Here is an 11,272-nt window from a genome sequence, read left to right as displayed (position 1 = left end):
GAGGCTAATATGAATGTGATCATTAGACAATTGCTGGTAGAAATGGTTTAAGTTGATGAATTGGCCCTCCTCGTAAAGGATTAGTAATGCTTGGCCCCTAGCTCATGGGACATTTTTCATGGCTCCGCCACTGCGCGCAACAGCGCACGTTCTCGCCCCCTCTCTCTAAATATCGATCTCGCAGTTGTGCACCCCTTCATAGTATCCCTCCACTCGGCCCCTCGCACCATCTTCTAGCCCCTCGCCGGATTTTGCCACATGTACAATCTAGCAGACTCCATGGTTGAACTTAAGCATAATGCACAAATCTCAAAACAGCAATGGTTCTCCTTTGTTCTAGACTCCACTACAAGAAATATGTCAACTTGTGACCTTGACTATTGGTCACTGAAAAGTCATTGTTTTTCATTTGTGACCTTTTTGTGACCAAAAACCGAAGGTCAAAAGCTGGCGATCGTAAACTGAAATTAACGACCTTCTCTATGAGAAGGTCGTAGACGTTTACGACCAAAACAGAAGGTCGTTGAACCCATGACCTTTTGTTTTGGTCGTTGAACCCATGACCTTTTGTTTTGGTCACTGGCTGTCTACCCAGGCCATGTCGGATCCGACGTGGCAATCTGACGTGGCAAAGTTGCGACCAATTGAAAAGGTCATTGATAAGATTCAGCCCGTTCCAATTTGGTGTCTATATGGGCCAAACCCAACAATTCAGCCCATTTACTGTTTTTTTTCTATGAATTTTTGGTCAGCTTCATGGGCCAAGCCCAACATTGCAGCCTTTTTATTTTTGGGTCGTGGTCTTATTTCTTAATACTTAGTTTTCCTTTTTTTTAAAGTGGTCCACTAGTCAGATGGGTCCCAATGCATGTAATAGTTTAACTCATGTTAACTAGCAGTAACCTTCACAAGACAGCCTCAAAGGAACTGCATCAAGTGTATGTATTAGTTTAACTCATGTTAACTAACAGTAAGCTTCACAAGAGATAATCCATTCCAATGACAACCTCAAACGAACCATCAAGTCAACTCATCATACATCACATTTACAGCTAACATCAGCAATACATCATACATCACAGAGAACGATTCACAGAAACTGACAAGCTAAGAACATCATAAGCTCACAAGCATGGCTGCCGCAGCAATTTGTTTCGCCAGTAAAGACAGTGACTTTCTTCCTCAACCAGACAGCAGCTCAGCTCACATCCTCTACCTCCTAACAGGAGGATCACCACCATGTCCACCAACAAACTGCATGAATGTTTTGGCAAGTCCAAGTGTTAGTGACTATACATACGGCTGTATCTGTATATTAACAAATAACAACAGCAGAACAGGAATACAATCTGACTGTTAGTACTATCTACTTCCAGTTCAAATTAAGCAGATTTCTATGATAGGTCGATCTAAATGTAGCACATTCATACATATAGTTAAGTTGTTAAACACAACAATAAATCATGGAATCGAGCACATTCATACATATACTTAAGTTGTTAAACAGAATCATAGAATGCCATCATGTAATCCGGAAAAATCAAACACATATAAGATAATTAAAGTGCTTCCGATAGTAACCAAATTGTTTTAATACTTAGCCATCCAGTACCAGCCATCCAGTCCCACACAGGAAGCAAATCCTAAAATAAAAATGCACTTCTGAATAGAGCAACACACTACAAGAACTTACCAACAGGGTTGAACAATGGATGACATACAATACAAGAAAAAGAGCAGGAGAATGGATTCTAATAGAAAGTTGCATCTTCCAAATTAAGACGATTTGCTTTTGGAGCTAGCTAGCACTTGGAAGAATCTGGAATCAGCCGAGATTAAGAATCTATAATGCAAAAACCATAACCATTGAAGATTGAAAGAATCTGTGAAGTGAGTTCACTCTCTTTCTAGATATTTTGACAGTTTTGAGTCAACACACATATTAAAGTAAGCGACCATATCATTTATATATGATGGCCCAAACACTACCCTTGAGTAACATCTCAATTAAGCACAAGTAACAAAGTAGAGGAGATGGATCAATCATAGCAAGGGTTTAGGATAATGCCCTCAAACTTGTATGCGTCAAGTATTTAGAAACAAAATAGTGTCACATTTATGGAAATAGAGGGACTAAAAAGATATATGAGCATAAGGTCTTCAATAAGTAGACTCAAAGGGAAATGACATCACAGAGAAGATAAAAGCACAAGATGACTGTAGTGACTAGGCTACAAGTTAATACAATTAACACAAGTTAATACAAGTCTGATGTACTACTCAAGCTAAGAAGAAGCAGGTACAGTAGTAGTTTTAGCACACTAGTACATGTGTTAAAATGGAAGCATCGCTGCTGGGTTATATTAATAAATAATCCAAGTGTTGCAAGAGCCAACAAAATTAAAAAAAATCTCGGAAGCATGCTTGGAACCCACACGTTACATATCTATGCATATATCCCCATACAACTACAGAACCAATACAGCAACTAAGCCTATAAATTTTTTGCTCCCAGCCAGCATCATGAATTTTCTCAGCTAGTACTAACTACCAAGCTGGTCACTACCTTAGCCATACTACAGTAAGACGTCATTATATACTACTCCATACAGTACTGGAGTAGAAAATAAAGAAGCACTTTTCAACTGACAGTACGCCACGACGCAGCCAAATAAGAGGGAGGGAGGGCGGACAGGGATGGGGGGATTACCCAGCCCTGGATCTCCTCCTGGACGATGTAGAAGGGGTCCTGCGCGGAGCTCATGGCGGATGCCGGAGGTTGGTGAGGTCGGCGAGGGGCAGCTGCTGCCTCCGAGGACGTAGCCGTAGCAGTAGCATCTCGTCGCCTCCTCCGGCTCCGGCGATTGCCACGGTCCGTCCAGCTCGACGAAGCGCCGCGCATCAAAGCACACACGCGCGCACCGGCGAGCAAGCTAGGTGTAGTGCTTCGTCGACGCCACATCTAGTAGTGGTTCAGCGAGATGTCATGGACCTGCAAAAACAATTAAAGAGAGAAAATAATAAGGTAACATCGCCAATAAATTGCAGCTTTTGAAAGCAACTATAGTTATTCAGAAAACATGGTTGTTGCAACTTTAAGCCAAGCAGTACACATTCATGTCAAATATACATGTGTAAGATACTAGAAGCATTTCATTGCATATCTATGTGTACTGCTATAATTTTACGCCAAGCAGTGGACTAGTACATCAATTACACTAAGCCTCAACCCACTGTTTAAAAACGTATTTTATCATCATTCTTCAATATCTTGAATTTTAGAATGGCCATTGTTTATATTTTAATGAAGAACACCCCAAGCAAATAACAACAGATTGTCTGCACCTATGGACAAAGGAAATACTCAGTTTGTTGGGCTAATTTGATTTGTACTGCTACTTGCTGAAAACTGGAGTAGTAATTATAATCTATAAAAGGGAAGATCAAGTTTTGACAAGAAAATGTTGGTTGCACGACCAAGTAGTAATAATTGATTTAAGTTGGGTAACATAGAGATCCACAACTCTAGACAGAAATTCTAAATGTGTATATATGCAAGATCATTTAACGGATTGTTGTTGTACAAAAATAACTATGTTGTGGATCCATTGCTTGACTAGATTTAATGTTAAGCAGAGGTTGTTGTTTTTCCTCGATCAAACTGTTGTGCCACTAGTACTAGCCCTAAAAGATGAACTTGACAGGAAGGAAATCAAAACAAGGACAATAATTTGCTGTTGCACACAATAATCTAGCATGCCCAGAAGGAGTCAACACAGTTTTTGTTATGCGAGATGATCTTCAAGACTGAACGAATCGCGTATTTCCTTGCGCAGAATTTGCACAAGTCTGAAACTGCACATGGACTTGCTCCTTAATACAGTGATGTAAATCCACACATTAGGAGTATCAGCCATCAGCGCAGATTACAAACAGAAACCCATACATCATCAATGGACTACCTAACAAAACCAGCTTCCCACAAACACAAGACAGTTTGCATGCGTGAGCAGGTGCAGGACCAAATGAACCATGGCGGCAGCAGTAGTGATTATGGATGTTGAAGGGAAGGCAGAGTGGGCAGCAGCAGCGATTACCAGGAAGATGTGGTAGACGAACGCCCTGGGCTCCCACGAGGTGACCTTCATCCACTGCGCACCGCGCTTGCCCATCCCCTCGTTGCACCCACCCGACGAACCAGGGATCAGATTAGCCAACGCCGGATTGAAGCGAATCCGGAGAGAGACACTACTGCATCAGAACCACTCACACACACACCTGAGGTCGTGACGGGCGCGGGTGCGCATGGAGCAGGAGGAGCACCCGGAGGATTCGGACTCCGTGGCCCCGCCGTCGTCGGAGGACTCGGTCTCGGCGCCGGTGCCGGCTGTGGTCCCCATCACCATGGCTGGCAAATCCCTCCCTCCGGATCGAGGCCGTGTCCACTAGATCGAGGTCGTTGGCATGGCTGTGACGACAGCTAGATCCATAAGACGATGGTTCGGCGCCGCGACAGCGGAGTCGAGGACTTCGGGCTTCTCTTGTCTCTGCACCGGCCAGTCGAGGTGGAGCGGGGGGTGGGGACTTGAGGGCAGGGAGGCCGGCGGCGGGGTTGGGGTTGGGATGGCACAGAGGGAGGTCTGGGTCGAGAAGAGGAGAATGGATAGAGGAGAGGGAGGCCATCGGAGGGGAAGAGAGGAAGGGAGGAGCAGAGCATGGGGATCTTGCCGAAGGGGAGGGAGGAAGGAGCAGAGCACGGCGATCTGGAAGAGCGAGGGGAGGGGATGGAGAGGAGCTCGGTGGATCTGGAAGAGGAGAGGAGGAGAAGAGAGCGAGGGAAAGAAAGGAGGCGGGGTGGATGCAAAATGACCACAGGGCAGAGCTAGGGTTTCGGGGATGGTGTGGAAGGGCTGAGGACTGCCGTTGGATCCACGAACATCCAACGGTGTTCAATGCATGATCCGCGTGAAACATTCACGGACCAATCAGAATACAGTATGACGTTATGACCATCTAAATTGGTCAAAAAAATCATTTTCTATTTTCGAGTGCCTAAATTGAGTCTTTTTTTGTAAATGACCTACCATATATTTGTTGCAAAATGGGACCAGATCATTTTTATAATATATTAGGTCATATTTAATGTATAATTGACAAAATGGTTGGTTGTCAAAAGTTTATACACCTCTAGTGAAAAAGACAAAATTCCGCCGTTTCAGCAGTAAGCGGGTCAAATTTGAACTACAGTTGCCTCATAGTTTGCTCTTTATTTTTTTAAAATCATTTTTAGGTACATAAGTATCTATTTAATCAGAGAAACACCAAAAAAATCCAAGATTGAACCATTAGCTAGGAACGGTCATTCCTGCCGTTTTGACCGCATTCTGAAATGGGCATAAAAATTGAAAAAATTCAAAAAATTGCAAAACCTTCGCATTCTGTCATTATATGTGGCCAAGTTACCAAGAAAAATAATAGACTTGTAATACGATAATTCTTTAAAAAAGTGTTCTTAGAAACGAGCTATCATGTGTGGAGATCAATGGCATTCAGGCCAAATGATCGATCTTATGGCCACATTCATGACATAGTTTGTTAGAATGATCTCATATCGTGCACAAGGGTGCATATTGCAATGGCAAACAATGTTGCCTAAGGAAGTTTTCATTTTCTTTGACCGAAAAAGTCATTTTACATTTTTTGAGAGCCCAAAATGAGTTTTTTTGTGTGAAGGACCTACCATATATTTGTTGCAAAATTGGACCAAATCAATTTTCTAAAATATTAGGCCATATTTAATGCATAAATGACCAAATAGTTGGCTGTCAAAAGATTTGATCCACCTGTGGTGAAAAAGGCAAATTTTCACCGATTCAGCAGGAAGCGGGTCAAATTTGAACTGTAGCTGCCTCATACTTTGCTCTTTATTTTTCCCAAAAATCATTTCTAGGTACATAAGTATCTATTTAATCATAGAAACATCAAAAGTTTTCCAAGATTCAACCACTAGTTAGGAACGGTCATGCCCGCTGTTTTGACCCCATTTTGAAACGGGCATAAAAAATTCAAAAAAAATAAAAAAAATTGGAAAACCTTCGCATTATGTCATCATATGTGACCAAGTTACCATGAAAAAACAAACTTGTAATCCGACAATTATTTTAAAAAGTGTCATCAGAAATTAGCTATCATGCATGAAGATTCGTGGCTTTCAAGCCAAATGATCAATCTTATTGCCACATTCGTGGCATAGTTTGTTCAAATGATCTCATATTGTGCACAAGGTGCATCTTGGAATTCCAAACAATGTTGACTAAGGGAGTTTTCATTTTCTTTGCACGGAAAATTCATTTTCCATTTTCCGAGTGCCCGAAATGAGTTTTTTTGTGAAGGACCTACCATATATTTGTTGCAAAATGGGACCAGGTCATTTTTATAATATATTAGGCCATATTTAATGTACAATTGACAATGGTTGGTCGTCAAAAGTACCTATACACCTCTGGTGAAAAAGACAAGTTTCCGATGATTCAGTAGGAAGTAGGTCAAATTTGAACTGCAGATGCCTCATAGGTTGCTATTTATTTTTTCCAAAAATCATTTATAGGTACATAAGTATATACTTAATCAGAGAAACATAAAAAAATTCCAAGATTCAACCACTAGCTACGAACGGTCATTCCCGCCGTTTTGACCGCATTTTGAAACGGGCATAAAAAATTCAAAAAAATCAAAATATTGGAAAACCTTCGCATTGTGTCATTATATGTGACCAAGTTACCAGGAAAAAAATAAACTTGTAATACGGCAATTCTTTTTAAAAAAGTGTTCTCAGAAAAGAGCTATCATCTCTGAAGATTCATGGCTTTCAAGCCAAACGATCAATCTTATGGCCACATTCATGGCATAGTTTGTTCAAATGATCTCATATTGTGCACAAGGGTGCATATTGGAATGGCAAACAATGTTGCCTAAGGGAGTTTTCATTTTCTTTGGACGAAAAATCAATTTTCCATTTTTCGAGTGCCCAAAATGAGTTTTTTTGTGAAGTACCTACCATATATTTGTTGCAAAATGGGACCAGTTCATTTTTATAATATATTAGGCCATATTTAATGTACAATTGACAAAATGGTTGGTCGTCAAAAGTACCTATACACCTTTGGTGAAAAAGACAAATTTCCATCGATTCAGGAGGAAGCGGGTCAAATTTGAAATACAGCTGCCTCATAGTTTGCTCTTTATTTTTTCCAAAAAATATGTATAGGTACATAAGTATCTATTTAATCAGAAATACATGGTTTGGTGGCAATATGTTGAGGTTGGATGGTGGCCCAGGGCCCCAACTCCAAAGCGCGTAGACTCGCATGCCCGCCACGTGGTCACCGCGTGACCGTGGTGTTGCCACCCATTCTGGGCGGCCTAGGCATGTTTAGTGGGTTGGGCACTCCCCTGATAGGTTTCAGGAAGAAGAAGGCAATAGAATAATCTCACGAGGAGACTGAACTAAGCTCAAACATGAATTAGCACCCAAGTGTTTGATTAGTGGTGCGGGAAATGCGCTTGGCCAATGGTCCTGAGTTTTGGCTGAGGATGATCATCTACTAAGGACACTATCTTGGAAAAATTGCAGCTCAAATGGAGGAGCCTAGGTGTCAATTGCTTTGCAACATATCACACTGGACAGAAATATGAATGTTGAAGCCACACTCACATGTATTGTTAGATGGGGCTCAAATTTTGTGGAGAGCTATGATTTGGGAATATAGAAGATGTGGCAAAAATTCAGCTCATTAGGATATGCCTAGCTAGTAGTTCGTTCACAACAGTTCGAGTTGAACAAAAACTTTGGAAATTTGCCAAGGAAGATTTACCAGGCAAATGGAGTTGAATATTGTCATGAGGCAATGATTTGTATAGTAAAGAATGCCCAATTTTTTGGGGAATTTTTTGAATAACAGAAATATAGGTTGCTTCACAACCTAGGGCAAAAATTGACACATGGACATGACACATAGGCAAAACTGATGAGATGGCGCCTAGTCATCACAACCCACCACAATTTACAAGGCTATGACCATCTATATTGGTCGTTAACAACTAGAGATAAGGCAACGGACCAGCGTTGTTTGCTTTATGACCATTTCGTGTAAGGAAATTATGACCTTTCTGACCAAAATGGTCGCAATGGTTTAGAGTTTGGAGCCCCCCGAACAGCTTTTGACCAATTGGTCTCAAATGGTTATAGATCTATTACCAATTCTTCCAGGGTCACTGACAGAAGGTCACTAGTTGACATATTTCTTGTAGTGATCTTCCATATCGTAACTGCCCAAACTTTTTTTCTAGTTGAATTGCCATTCTTTGTTTGTACTTTATGCTTTACAACGCACAATTCCATGAATCATAAAATAGATTAAGGGCTTCTTTGATTCAAAGGATTCTCGAAGGAATTTTGGAGGATTCTAATCCTTAGGAATTTTTCCTATCTTGGTTGTTTGATTCATAGGATTGTAAACCAGAGGAATTTTTCCATATGATTCATTTGCACTAGATTTCATAGGAAACATCCCATCCACTCAAACCTCTTTGAAAGAATTCTGCGTTTTTCTATGCACAATCAAACACTCGTACCATCCTGTAGGATTCAAGACGGCATTCCACTCTAATCCCATGTTCTTCCTATTCCCGCGTTTTGGAAATCCTACGAATCAAAGAGGCCCTAGGTTTTTTACAAAAACTAATTGATTTTGAATGAGATGAACTATAAGAATTAAACGAAGGTCTACATCAGGCATATATGACTCAGAGCTTACATGCTACAGTGTGGTATTTATTCGTAATTTGGTTGCAAAATCTGACGCGTGCAATGCACGTGTACCTTACTAGTACTTCGAGTATGTGCAAAACACAATGGAACGCTACACAGTGTCTCTCTTACAGTTCATGAATCCACGTGGGCATGTGGCACATGTGGATGCGTTGGCGCGACATCCTTGTGTGGATTGATCACAGTGACGTGCTTCTGGTTCCAGAAGAATGTACTCGTCCTCCCTGATCCGCACTGGTGGTACATGCACGAAGCGAAGATGTGCATGCACGCCACACACGCACTCATTCCCTCACACGCACACGCGGGTACATGAGCGGATGCAATTTTGTACCAAGATCCACCCCATGTGATAATTTGACGCGTGTAAAGTCCTTCACTTCATTGATGGTCAATTAATACAACACATGCAAATTGAGTGGACGTGAGGGCGGAAGAAAGACATTACTACTCCACTAAGCGCATGCGAGTAGTTAAATCATGGGTTGCTAGTAGTACTTCCATTGGTCTCCTTTGTATTTTGTGCCAATTTTTGATAGTAACATAATATTTACGCATCTGAGCAGTGCAGTCTACTTGAAATTTATGTTCCACTAAACTCATAGGGAGCCGTTTCGGGCCTCAAAACCAAAAACCGTCAATTAATCTTTACCTTGTTCCCATCACATTCAAAAGTACTAGTGCTACAATTAAGTGCAAGCCTGCTCACACCTACCAGTACGTACCAAACCTGAACGTGTTCCCACTATGCAGGTTTTAGTACTAGTGCTAGTACTTAGGTTATAAAAAGGGGAACTACCTAACCGAAAATTACTCTACCTTCCTCCTCATAAGTCCTGCTTCTTCGTCCGTCCTTGCCATGGCCGGTGTGCAGAGCTCTAGGTCGAGAACTACTTGTAACAAGGGAGCGGCAACCAAGGCTGTGAAAAAAAGAGAGGGCTCGCTGCCACGCAGAGACCTCGAAAGATCTCTCACGGGCACGCGATGGCTCCCAGGAGCGCCCTAGACACGGAGGCGAGCATGCCGAGCAGGCGGCGCTGGAGTCGTTATCCCTCGACGGCATGCCCGATCAGCTCAATAAGCACCTCAATAAGTAGAAGGAGTTCATCCATGGCTTGGTCGAGCTGCTGAAGGAGAGCCTCGACGACATGCTCGCTGAGCTCAATGAGCAGGGGGAGTTGACCACCGTCTTGGTGATGCTCCTGCAGAAGAGCATTGCCTCGGAGAAGAAGGCGACCGGCAAAATCCTACAACTTCAGGAGGACAACGTGAAGCTCTGCCACGATCTCGACCTGCTGAAGGAGGAGAATGCCGGCTGGAAGAAGCTGCATGAGAATAGTAGTTCCTCGATGAAGATGTTGCAGGCCCTCGTCATGGAACAGAAGGAGGAGTTGGCGAAGCTCCGCATCGAGCACCTGGCTGCTGTCAAGGTATGTAATGCGGCCGTGGAACAGATGATGAAGGCTTGCGTCAAGAAATCCTGCGTCATGGACACAATGATGAAGATGGCGGAGGAGACGCGCAAGGAGATGGAGGTCGTGGAGGCGATGAAGAAGCAGTTACGACTCCGCGGCCAGCAACCCTTCATGTAGTGAGAGCAGCGCCCCAGACTTGTGTGTGCGTCTTCCTTCTTTTTTGGGGGTGATAATCCTCCTTCTTCTTTTGCTCCTATGTTTCTTATTTTGCTTCGGGTGTTTCGCCGCACGTGTCACCTTCTCTGCAAGGCATGAATAGAACAATGCTAAAAATGATATGACTAGCAAATTAGATCATTCTTTATCGCCAATAGAACAATGCCTCTTGCTAGTAATATATAATAAGAGTAGAGAGTAGAGGATATGGCACTAGGCTGCCGTGTTTCGTGCTCCTCCGTCGTACTCCAGTGGAAAACTTGAGTATACCGCATGGTTCTTTGCTCCTCCTCAGGTCGTCGGCACATTTATACGAGCAGTCAAATCACAAGGCCCCGCCTTCTAGCAGTAATGAGCCGTCAAATCACAAAGGCCCTCGCCTCTCGTGAAAAGGACCAAGCTAGACTGCCCCGCCCTCTATCCTTTTAAAAAATGTATACATTTGTGCAGTAGTAGTATCGATGGATTGCGCCATGGAGCAAAACTAATAAGATGTAATTAAAGAAAAAAGGTGGTACATATAGAGATCGCTCGTCGCCAAATTATGCATATACTATATGACACTACCCACTATGAAGGTACTAGTAACATAGACTAGTAACTAGTCTATGCTACTCTCCACTATGACCAGCCAAAGTCCAGGCGCGGATACCAACGAGGGCCTGGTTGTGTCTATACTTGGACAACTCACCCGACTGCATGCGCACCAGGCAGACGAAGCTCGTGTCGTGTTGGTGCCATGTGCGGCCCGCACATTCATCAGTCTTGCTATAAGTCGCAGTAGATGCTATATAGGTCCGTCGGATCTTAC

At 42.7% G+C, this 11,272-nt stretch overlaps 1 long non-coding RNA gene across 1 annotated transcript; it reads right to left on the bottom strand.

Annotated features, from left to right (window-relative positions):
- Positions 1 to 971: 971 nt before the first annotated feature.
- On the bottom strand, positions 972 to 4,818 carry LOC125550816. Its single transcript, XR_007301877.1, has 3 exons — positions 4,098 to 4,818; positions 2,711 to 2,992; positions 972 to 1,254 (listed from the first exon to the last, which is right to left on the bottom strand). It is a non-coding gene; the product is annotated as an uncharacterized LOC125550816 (long non-coding RNA).
- Between the last annotated feature and the right edge of the window lie 6,454 nt (positions 4,819 to 11,272).

The sequence above is a fragment of the Triticum urartu genome, chromosome 1, assembly GCF_003073215.2.
Source record: "Triticum urartu cultivar G1812 chromosome 1, Tu2.1, whole genome shotgun sequence".
NCBI classification, from domain to species: domain Eukaryota; kingdom Viridiplantae; phylum Streptophyta; class Magnoliopsida; order Poales; family Poaceae; genus Triticum; species Triticum urartu.
This window is presented reverse-complemented; position numbering and strand designations above follow the sequence as displayed.